At 34.0% G+C, this 12,082-nt stretch overlaps 1 long non-coding RNA gene across 1 annotated transcript; it reads left to right on the top strand.

Moving 5' to 3' along the window:
- Positions 1 to 223: 223 nt before the first annotated feature.
- On the top strand, positions 224 to 1,608 carry LOC126735617 (uncharacterized). Its single transcript, XR_007660476.1, has 2 exons — positions 224 to 469; positions 1,232 to 1,608. It is a non-coding gene; the product is annotated as an uncharacterized LOC126735617 (long non-coding RNA).
- Positions 1,609 to 12,082: the final 10,474 nt, after the last annotated feature.

The following is a 12,082-nucleotide window of genomic DNA, read 5'->3' as shown; positions in this document are numbered from 1 at the left end:
CTGGTATTTTTTAGTTTTAATTTGTTTAAGATGTTACCTTTAGTTTTCATCAAAAAACAATATCGTTTTTCAGTTCCTATTTCCTATTTATATGCCAAATGTAAAGATAAAATATGAGCTTAAAAGAGCGTTTAATAAAAGTTATTAATATTAAAAGTTTTGCGTCTCAGTGTTCCTAGCTCTCCCCTACATATTTATTTGTATTTTCAATTTACGTCCAATAGTGGTTTGTGATAGTATTAAAAATAAAATCATATATTTATAAACGCTTACTTGTTTGAAAGGCCAAGTAATAAAAAAACTTTCTGCAATAATCATAAACAATGATTAATGCGGTACGGTATTTCCCCTTTAAGACATTTATATAAACGCTGCGGATCCTCTATACAGAAGTTAGTTATATCAGTATTAATTAGTAGTGACAACAGATAACCTTTAAAAGAATTACGCGGTAACCATGAAATTTTTGGTAAGAATATTTTTATTTAACTTTAGATTTTTTAAATAAGTTCTACTTCTCTACTGTAGGAATGAGAATTACACTTTTATAATAATGTATTTATTTATATATTTATAAAAATCTTACGAATAGTGGCTTTTAAGATTTACAATTGATTGTTTTAAATATATTTTGATGATTTTGTTCAAGTGTGAAATAACTTTCCATTAATCCGTGGCACCGGTTTTTTCTTGGAGAGTACGGGGACTACAGCCTGAAGAAATATGAAAATAATGAAAGAAATGTAAATAATCTGAAATGAACTACGAAAGAAAAATTAAAAGAATTATCGCTAGTAAAGCAATAAACCAAAATCAGAAGGGAAAAGAACAAAGAATTTTAAGATTTTAAAACGAAAAAAATTTTTTCATTATATTTCTTGTGCGTTGTTTATTTTTATGTTTTTCTTTAGAATATTGCCTTCATTATTTTTATTCTGCTAAAATGCCTGTATTCCTTTTTAAATTCTAATACAGTTTTGAAAAAGATCAAAATAAGGACGCCAATTAGTTCTAATAACCGATTTTTCTACATTTGGGTTTTAGTTAACATTTTGGCAAATTTGCACTAAATACTGTTTTGAAAAAAAAATATTTTAGACTATTTTGTAACTTTTATCTTGGCGATGTGTAGCAAAACGACATACAACATCCATTATTATTTTAGCGGCAATAAAATATACTTCATGTTTTTAGGCGATTTATATTTACGTTTCCATATTTTTATTTCTAGTGGCTCTTTCTGATTTTTGCTCTGGCTTTTCAAGGCCTCCTTGCGATTCCCTCCAAGAGCACATCTGGAGGTTCTAGTGGAGGAAGCAGTGGCGCGAACGGTGGTAGAGGCGGCAATAGTGGAAACAGGGGCGGCGCACAACATGGTGGTTATGGAGCTGGCGATAGGAGTGGCAATTCAAGAGTTGCTTAGTGACTTTTGGTTGTTAGTTATTAATAAACATATATAATATGTATTTTTTTCCTTAAAGTTTAAACACTTTCTACGGATTGAGAATTAAAAATTTGCCTCCCTGTAGAATGGATAATAATATTATATATAACGGAGCTCAGGGGAACACATTTATACTAGAAATAAATTTTTATGTCAAGGATAAATTTTTTTATTGTTAACGTCAGCCTTCAAAACGTACTTAATTGATTTACGAGAAAATTACATATTTACATTTTCATACCACTACATTTATGAAGCATATGCTCGGCCCTTTGCAGCTTAGCTCTTAATATTAATTAAAAACCAAAGAAAAATACATGGTGATACAGTTTTGATAGCGGAAACTTCAGAGACAAAAAAATAGAACCGCAAAATAATATTAGTTTGTATGTTATAATATAATTTATTATATATTCGAAAAATGCTTCATTCCGAAGATAATTTAGATACTTTTTTTTATGTAAAAAAAAATATTTTACTTTTACCAGTGGTGTGCATCCGCAGAATTTTAATGAAATATTGGTATGACACTGATTTTATAGAAGAAAAAATGTTTTCTATAATTCTTATTCAATTTAAAACAAAAAAAATAGTCTTAACTTTTTTCCGCTTGACACACAGCCTCCAAGTAAAAAATTACCTATTGACTTCCGAAAAACAAAACATAAATACATAAACACAATAGAAAAATTAATTAGTGGCTATTAACAAAATGAAAAAAAGTCAAGGTAAAATCATAAAAATTGCACCCACTGCTTCTCACTAACGCACTTATTACAGCAGCGGATGTAAACGCATTTCATTGCAGGCTTTCTGAATTTTAAAACTAAATCTCCCCTTGCTAAGACGGGATTAAAGTAGACTTCATCGTTAAAAGTGCTCCGTATTTAAAAATCTAGCGGATTAAGATCAGGTAACCTGGGTGGCCAGGCCACTGGTTTTGAGCCATTCCCTTACAGCTATTAACCCAATATCTTGAATTAATGGATAAATCCTCAACCACCTATTTATAGAAAATTTATTTTGAAATAATCTTGGCCGAATTTTTCGAGCATTTTGTTGTGCTCAAATATGGATATTAACCCTGGAATGCAATTGTAAGTAATATTTACGTGCGGACTGCACTGTTTAGCGCGTCGCTTCAATTTTATTACCTCCTCCCACCTTAGCGCTCAGCAGTGCTTTGAGCGGTCTATCAGGAGTATGAAACGCATGAACTAGTTTGATCTATTTACAGTAGTGGTTGTAGCCGAATTTCTAAAAGCCGACACATATGTTTTACGTAGCAATAATATTAATCGTATTTTATTTAGTACGTAATTTTGACGTGGTAATAGCGATAAGCATCAGTATTAGATTACCAAAAAATGTCTCAGAAAGGTTTAACAGATAAACAACTGGAAGAGCTGTTGTACCAGAGTAGTGACAGTGAAACAAACGATTATATCGAAATTGAAGATGGTTTTAGTAGCGACTCTGACGATAGCGTAGCCCGATGCTACTTTTGCTCTTGACGAGAACGACATTGAGGAAACATTTGAGAATAAATTAAAAAACATTTTTAGTGAGCCAGGTACTTCTTCAGTACTAATTGCTGCTGCCTTAAAAAACAACCACTTATCAACAAAAGTTATGTTCGCTGAAACTTTTTCGGGGACACGTTACAAATTAACAATAAGCAAGGGACGTTTTGAATTTCTGACTGCGTGTCTCAGATTTGATGATAAGTCTACAAGGAGCGAAAGAAGGGCTCAAACAGTTTTTGCACCAATATCGGAAATTCGGGACGATTTTATCGAGATCTCTAAAAGAAGATACAAACCAGGCACGTATGTAACAATAGATGAACAATTATTAGTAGGGTTCAGAGAAAAATGTCCTTTTAGGATGTACATTTCAAATAAACCGTCACAGTATGGTCTAAAAATTGTAATGCTCTATGATGAGACGACGAAATTTAATCAACGCCTCATCATATCTCGGTAAATCAACAAATACATATGGTAAACCATTGGCTGATTATTTTGTGGAGCAGCTTACGAGTCCTATTCATGAAACTAACAGAAACATAAGCATGGATAATCGGTTTACGTACTTATCGGTTACTTAGCAAAACCATTTAGTCTTACGATAGTGGAGACCATTCGGAAGAATAAAGCCCATCTGCCACTACAAATGATAGAAAATAAAAAAGAAAGACAAGTTGGAACTACAATTTTTGTATATAGTGACAAAAGTACTTTAGTTTCATATAAAGCAAAATGAAATAGTAAATCTTATTTCCAGTAAGCACACTACTATTGGAACAATTAAACCCGATTCAAAAAAGCCATATATTATAGAGACTTACAACTCAACTAAAGGATCAGTTAATACCTTTGATCAAATGTGCCAAAATATGTGTGCTAACCGTAAAACTAGATGGCCTTTATGTTTTCTTTATAACATGGCATATATTAACTCGTATGTAATATATTCTCACATAATATTTCGCAAGGGGGAAAACCATTATCTAGACAAACTTATATGACCGAACCTTATAAGCAGTTATGTAAGCCACAAAAAATATTTAGGTTGAAAAGTACACCCAACATTAATCGAAGCTTAAACCAAATAATTGAAGATGTTTTGGAACAAGAAAAGTCTATAGAACCTATTACAGACATAAGATAAGTGTTTAATTTCTGTTAAGTGTTTAATTTAATGTTTCAAGTATTTTAATGTATATGTAAATGTATGTACGTAGCAATAGTATTAACAGCCCATGAATTAGCAATTCCAGGGTTAAACATAATATTTTAAACTTAGGTCTGTGAAGGTGCTGTTACCTTTCGAGAATATTCTGATTATTATATCGACGGTTTCTGTTCCGTTTGATCTTAAGACTGGACCAAAGTTATGAAAATTCTGATGTGCTATGATAAAAACGCCGACATCTCAAACTCTCATACTTGGATAGCGTTTACGATAGTCACGAACCGCCGCTTCTATGTTTCCATTACCAAATCCGTAGCAAAAGTGAATATCTGTGTATTCGATGTTAGAAAAAAGCATTTTCAGATTAATACTTGCACAACACTAATAACAATATCAACAATCACTCGAAACTCCGTTAAAATTGCCCAAAGCCGTATCCGTACGCATGCTACTAATCGAAATAAAATAATATTTTTTGCGTAAGATCTATCTAGATTACTTATCCAAACGTGCTAAGATTCATTTAAATATCTAAACTAGTTCTATAAATTTAGATTATTTATACAAATTTTGACATGCTATATCTTGGAAACGAAGCATTTTTCGAATTTAATTTATAATGGAAACTGATATTTTTTGGTTCTCCGTCGGCTTTTTAAGTTTCCGCTTTCGAAACTGGACCATCCTGTATATTCATAAAAAAAAACTCAAAATTAATTCTTTGTTAGAGTACATAGTCCACTACTGGACGTTGTGCAATACTTTGCATAGCTTGTAGGAAAATTACTTGAACTACGCCATTATGGTGCAAATGTGTCACACGACCCAAGATCCATCTCGGTGGTAGCGTTCGCTCGTGTTTAATAATAAATTAATTTTTATTTGGGATTAATTTTCTGCCCACTTGTCTTTCCGCTAGAGCCTATGAAGGTACTCGTGCTGCCAATGCTTTTAGGAATCATTCATTGGGATCATGACTATTAAGGAGCCTTGCCCTTGCAAATTTTCTTACCAAAGTGTCGTCACACCTTTCATCTCAGCTTCAGCCAGTCCGTTGAAGTGAGTAGCACCTGGTGGATTAAATTTCCAACTATAGGTAGTATAAGATTGTTGAACATAAAATTAAACGATATCTTAACTTGTCAAGATTTTAATTAGCTAAACAAGCAACACCAATCTTAGATCTAGCAAAAAACCGTCATAACAACAAACCCCTCATTCCATAACCCAACTTAACATAAAAACGTGTTCTAAAAAATCAATAATTTAACTCAAATTGTGCTGCTTGACAGTAGGCAAAGTCTAAACGAGTTGGTCTTCTGACAATGCGACCAGATCTAGTAGTAGCTTGCTTGTCATTGATCAAGGGCGGATTGTCAGATTCTACATTAAATCTACACACATCAAGGGAATCAGGGTCATTAACTAAAGGAAGTTCATCATCAAATAAAGTGGGAATATTTAAGTTTCTAGATGTAGACTTAAGGTCAACTCTATTTCTTCTAATTTTGTTTCCACTACTGTTCTCAATTATATAAGAACGAGGGTAGTGGTGTTTATTTCAAATTTTTCCTGGTTTCCACTTCATTTGATCATGATTAAATACTACAACATTGGCATTGTCTTTCAGCGGTTTTAGATCCTTAAAATTTTTATTGTAATTCTGTTTGTACCTACAATGTCTCTTTTCTACTTATTTTTTCTGCAAAATTTAGGCAGAGTTTTAGCTTAAGAAGTTCACAGTTAATTGGCACCTTAGTCTTACAAATTCGACTCATTAGGAGTTCAGATGGTGAGTAGCCTAGATTTTTCAGAGGGGAATTTCGATATTGCAACAAAGCAACATCAATATCGTGATGGCTATCTAAAGCCTTTTTAATTATACGCTTACATATGCCCACTCCTTTCTCAGCGAGTCCATTTGAGCGGGGATAGTTTGGACTGCGACTTACAATGTCAAAATTCCACTCTTGGCGAACAATTTAAAAGAATAACTGTTAAAAGGCACATTGTCACAGCACAGCTTATCTGGTACTCCATGTGTACAGAATATCTTTTTAAGCACTAAGCATATAGAATTAATAGATTTGTCTCTAATAATGGGCATTTCTAACCAATTTGAATATGCATCATAAACAACTAAGTAGCTTACATTCGCATAAGTAAATATGTCCAAACCCAACCTCTCCCAAGGCCTTTCAGGAACAGGGTAACTAATAAGGTTTTCTTTTTGTTGTTTAAGTGCAAATTTTTCACAGGTTTTACATTTTTTTATAAAACCTTCAATATCTGTATTAATGCCGAGCCAATAAAAAATGTGTCGAGCTCTCGATTTTGTTTTTTCGACCCCAAAATGACCCTCATGCAAAAGCTCAAGCATTTCCTTACGCATTGAACTTGGCACCACAATCTTGCTTGTAAAAAAGATTGACACAAACAAATCATTTTTAATTTTAAAAAATTGCTTAATATCTGGAACTACTAAACGAGCATTTTCAGGCCAAGCATTAAGGCAAAAATCTACAAGTTTAAGTTTAGCATCATTTTAGGTTTAGTTTTTTAATTGATTTTTACAGGATACAGGTACATTTTTTTCAACAACGTGAATGACATATTCAAATGCATTGTCTGATTTAAGACCTCCTTCTTGGAGGTAGGCTTTAGATAATATGTCCGCTATATAAATTATTATTATAATTATATATATAATAGGCTTATAATTGACACTTAAGTTATAATTAAGTAGCCTAAGACGCATTCTTTGTAACCTTCGTGAAATTTTATTTAAATCTTTTTTTAAAAATAGCCTCTAAGGGCTTATGGTCACTTGAGACTCTACTTGGAGTTTTAAAGCCATAAATAAAAAAATGAAATTTTTGACAGGCAAAAACTATAGCTAGCATCTCTTTCTCTGTTTCGGCATACCTTTTTTCTGTGTGATTTAGTGTTTTCTGTGTACTTTGAGAAGCAAATGCTACTGGATGACCATTTTGAAGGAGACAACACCCCAAGCCATATTTAGAAGCATCTGTTTCAATTTCAGTTTGTGCGTTTGAATTAAAAAATGAAAGAATAGGTGCTGAAGTTCAATGGTGTTTTAAGTGAGTGAGATCATGGTCACGTACATCCTCCCATTTCCATTCAGCATCCTATCTTGTAATGTCTCTTAAAGGAGCTGTGACTTTGGACATATTGGGAACCAATTTACCTAAAAATTTTGCCATTCCAAGAATTCTCAGTAAATCAGACTTATTATTTGGAATGGGTAAATTATTAATAGCATTAACATATGTCTGATTTAGCTCAGTACCATCTTTTGAGTAAATTTGTCCCAAAACTGTTACACTAGAAGACCTAAATTGAACTTTTGACTTATTAAATTTTATTCCGTATTTTTGGGCTCTTTCTAGAACAGTTTGTAAATTTTTATCATGCTCAGCTTTTGTTGACCCTGTGACTATTAAGTCATCAAAATATGATCCAACTCCGGGAAGGTCACCAAATATTTTATAATTTTTCTTCTGAAAAACTTCTGGGGCTGAAGAGATTCCAAAAAATAATCTACAGAACTGATACCGTCCAAACGGAGTTCCAAAAGTGCACAAGTCAGCACTCTCATCATCAATTTTAACTTGAAAGTAACCATCTTTCGAGTCGTGTCGAGTACCGTAAAAAATTATTTAGAATTCTATCACAATTAGAATTTCTATCACATAATTTTGTGGCAATCTCTTCAGCTGTTGGAATTAGAAATTGGTCTTTTTCTATGGCTAAATTTCAATATTTAGGATCAAGGCATAGCCATAAATCCCCATTTTCTTTTTCTACTAATACAAGTGTGGATTCCACCATTCAGTTGGCTTATCAACCTGCCTAATAACACCCTCGGCTTCAAGCTCTTCCAATTTTAATTTGAGCCTTTCATGAAGAGCTTTAGGAACCCTCCTGACTGGTTGAACACTTGGGACCGCATTTGGTTTTAATGTAATGTGGTGCTCACTTGGAAATTTACCAAGACCACTGAATACACCGGGGAATAATTTCACAACATCATCCAGTGACTTGAATGTCGGATTTTACAGTGGCATTTTTTTAAAATTAAATCTAAATCAATACATGCCTGCAGACCTAATAAGGGAACTTGATCATCGGTATCAACTATAATGAACTCGAGTTTCATTTTTACCAACTCTGCAATTTACAGAGACTTCACCAACAGGTTTTATTTTGAAATTTAAATTTCCATATGAAACAAGAGTAACCCTAGTTTTGTTCATTTTATCTACTAGTAAACACTTTTTGGCAACCTTTAAAGGCAAAACACTCACTTCGGCTCCGGTGTCCAGTTTAAACTCCACTCTAAAAACGCCAAGACTTACTTTTTGCACCCACATGGTTCCTATGTCACCAATTTTCTTAACCACATTCACATAATATTCTTTATCACTCGAGTCACAATCTTGATTTGCCTCACTGCTCTCAGAACTTGTCGCCTCTACTTCGTGTACATGTTTCTTCTTAAATTTAATGTTGAACTTCTTTCCATCAAGGACTTCAGGCTTTGCTTCAGATTTTGCAGCACAAACACCTGCAAAATGATTCCTACCTTGGCATTAAGTACAAGTTTTTCCATATGCCGGACACTTGCCAGACTTACTATACTTATACCCACAATATTTGCAAACCTTCTTGCTGCTATATTGGTGCCGTGCTGGCTTTGAACTGGATATAGCAAGCACTGCACCTTCCTGTTGCAGCATCTCAGCTTCTGCCTTGCTTACTTTAACAGCCCTACAAAACTCTATGGCTTTCTTAACTGTTAACTTACTCTCTCGAAGCAACCGCTCTTATGTGGTTCTCTCCAATATACCAACGACGATTCTATCTCGCACCATATCATCCTTATCTTTGTAAGCGTTTAAAGTGTTTTGACACCTTTTTTCAACTCTGTTAGGAAATTGTCAAAAGACTGTCCTTTTTGGCAAATTGTATTGAATTTAAAGCGCTCAAATGTTGTTTGGGGCACAGTATTCCTCAAACTTCCCTAAGATTTTCTCAATCTTTTTCTCATCACCGTTTGTCCAGGTAAAACTATTAAATAATTCTAAACCATCATCTCCGATGAGGAAATTTAGAAATACTGCTACCTTCTTTTCCTCTCCCTTTGATGCTAAATCTGTTACTTGTAGAAATACATCAAATTTCTGGGAGAACTTTGCCCAATTCTGAGCAATGTTTCCATCAAGCACTAGGGGTTCGGGGGGTTTAAACAAGCCTTCCATTTCAAACTATACCTATCACAGTTTAACGGGCTAACTCATGGTTATATCGAAAACTAGCTGGAATTAATAAACCCGTACCGACCTGACACCATGTAAGATTGTTGAACATAAAATTAAACGATATCTTAATTTGTCACGATTTTAATTAGCTAAACAAGCAACACCAATCTTAGATCTAGCAAAAAACCGTCATAAGAACAAACTCTTCATTCCATAACCCAACTTAACATAAAAACAGGTGTTCTAGAAAATCAATAATTTAACTGAAATTGTACGTGCTGCATGATAGTAGGCAACACACACAACATAATATGACTACATATTATACAGCTAGTGATTCGATAGATTGTTGGGCTAGTTTAGTAAGCTATTTACTACACTATATCAACCATGTCGGACTATGAAACGTCTGAATGCTGAAGTTTAAACGATAAATTCTTCAAAGGTTAAATCAGCTAACAACTCCAGGTGTATCACCTTCATAGCACAACAAATAAATATAACGACATATGTCTTGTCCCGTGTCTCACCGAGCGTAAGAATTACGGGTCCAGCACAGCTTTAAGATAATCAATGAAAACCGTTTAACCTGCAATTCTCAAGTAACAATTAAACAAGCAACATTTCTAAAGCAATAAGTACTATGGAGTCTTGAATTTACAGTGAGATTCTTCTAAGAACTTGAGGCAAAAGTAAGAAAAGATCAGACTTTCTGACCACACCTAATGCAACAATCCTCCGCGATAACACACCTAGTTTCCGAGAGGCACAACTTTCTTCTTTTTCTGTACACTTTGGAGACAAAGCGGAAGTTTGCTAAGTGCTGCAGGTTGAGTTTGTTAACAATACGGAGGTTTTTTATCGCTATAAGGTGTGACAGAACCAAATGTGGTTGGAAGTAAAATGTTTCGTGGCCGCAAGAAGATCATTTTGCCGAATTAATATCGGTCGAGACATACCGACAAGCTGAAAAGAGAGTTATCTCTTGTAAATGAGATACTATATAAGTACTAATATAGACATTTTTAACATAAGCAACAAGGTAACTTAGGACTAATGCAGCCAGTAAAAACTAAAGACTAACACCTTTTGTATATAAAAATCTTTGTTTTTCAGAGAAAATTCCTCACATCTCTGGTTACGACTTGCATTAGCAATAACGCTAAGCTAGTCGATTGGTATACAGATAAGCTGTTGCTGTTTTCTTTTCATGTATGCCGAAATTGTAACATGATAGTTGCCTCTGGTAGAAAATGTTATTGTGGCTGAGTTGAGGATAAAAGAAAACTTGCTGAAGATTGACATAAAGAACAATAGTACTGTTGTTTCTTTGGCACTCGCTAGGATCTGGTGACAGCGTTTTGTAAACAAGATCTGCCCTCCTATAGTGCATTTGGTTTTCAATTTCTAGTTGTTTTAACTCAGCTTCACCATACGCACAAGAGTTAGATCTCGGAAGGCCAAACCTGATTGAAATCTGCGTTGAATACGTTTGGATAAAAACATAATTCGCACTTAATTGTGGGATATTATTCATCGAAAAGTTGCCACATTTTTGAACACTAAGGTTAGTATCCAAACATAGTTTCTGGCTAACGTTTCGGGAATAATGGTTTTCTTGAATCGGAAAGGAGATAATGGGGTTTTTAACATGGTTTTTTTATTTTCCCCGGAATTTTGTTTAGCCTATTATTATGAGTAGATACCTCGTATCGGTCTCTGAAATTTGAGTTTATCTTGCAAAACTTGAAGATGACGGAAAGTAATTTGGAAAATATCACATAAGGTTTATTGTCACACTTGCAGTTTTGTTAGCGGTATAAAGTATTTTACAGTACATTTCCTATGAGAATAACTTCATCTAATTTTCACACGTGTCTCCTAGAACTCTTGTTTGGTTATTGTGATTAAAGCTGTGAAGTTATCTGAAGGGATGTGATTTTTCAGCCGCCTCCAGGTCACCAGGAGAAAAAATATATGCAGACGTGGTTACACTGTAAACCCCAAAACTTAATTTGTACCTAAATACGATTGTCTGATATAACCTTGTTGCACTTACCTCACTACACGGAAGTTTTCCGAGAACTGCTTCCTTTCTAAAAGAAATTTTTGGTTCCCCAATATCTCTTAAAACCTCTTTTTATTGCATTTCCATTCTGACATAGCAGACTTTTCCTTTTTTCCCCTTATTAAGTCGGTTTTCATCTGCTGAACACATCAAAACCATATTTACGATCGTCATGCTTTGGTGTATGAAACGTTGTTTAAACAATTCTTGTCAATACTGTTTAAATCTCCAAAAATCATGACTAACAACGAAGTAAGTCCTAACAGTTGGTACAACTAGTGAATACTCATGCGTAGCACATTATTGGCGCGAAAACACCATCTTCGAAAAATTGGTCCGCATGTACCGTCTTTAATTTTTCTGCTTCCGAGTATCCTGACAAACCTATTCTTTTATCATTTAACTTTCTGTTCGAACTTTCTTTTTGTTTTCAACAAGTTTTTAACGTGTCTGGTGTAGACCAAATAGTACCGTTAAATTTAATGATAGACGACGTCTGTTGTTTACAGGAATATAGAGGACGGGTACAATAGATATTAAAAATATGCTTGACGTTTATTGTCTTCGTGGAAAAACTCTAAATAAGGATCT

Source organism: Anthonomus grandis, chromosome 4 (genome assembly GCF_022605725.1).
Source record: "Anthonomus grandis grandis chromosome 4, icAntGran1.3, whole genome shotgun sequence".
Classification (NCBI taxonomy): Eukaryota; Metazoa; Arthropoda; class Insecta; order Coleoptera; family Curculionidae; genus Anthonomus; species Anthonomus grandis.
The sequence above is the reverse complement of the archived record's forward strand: the minus strand, read 5'-3'. Positions and strand labels throughout refer to the sequence as shown.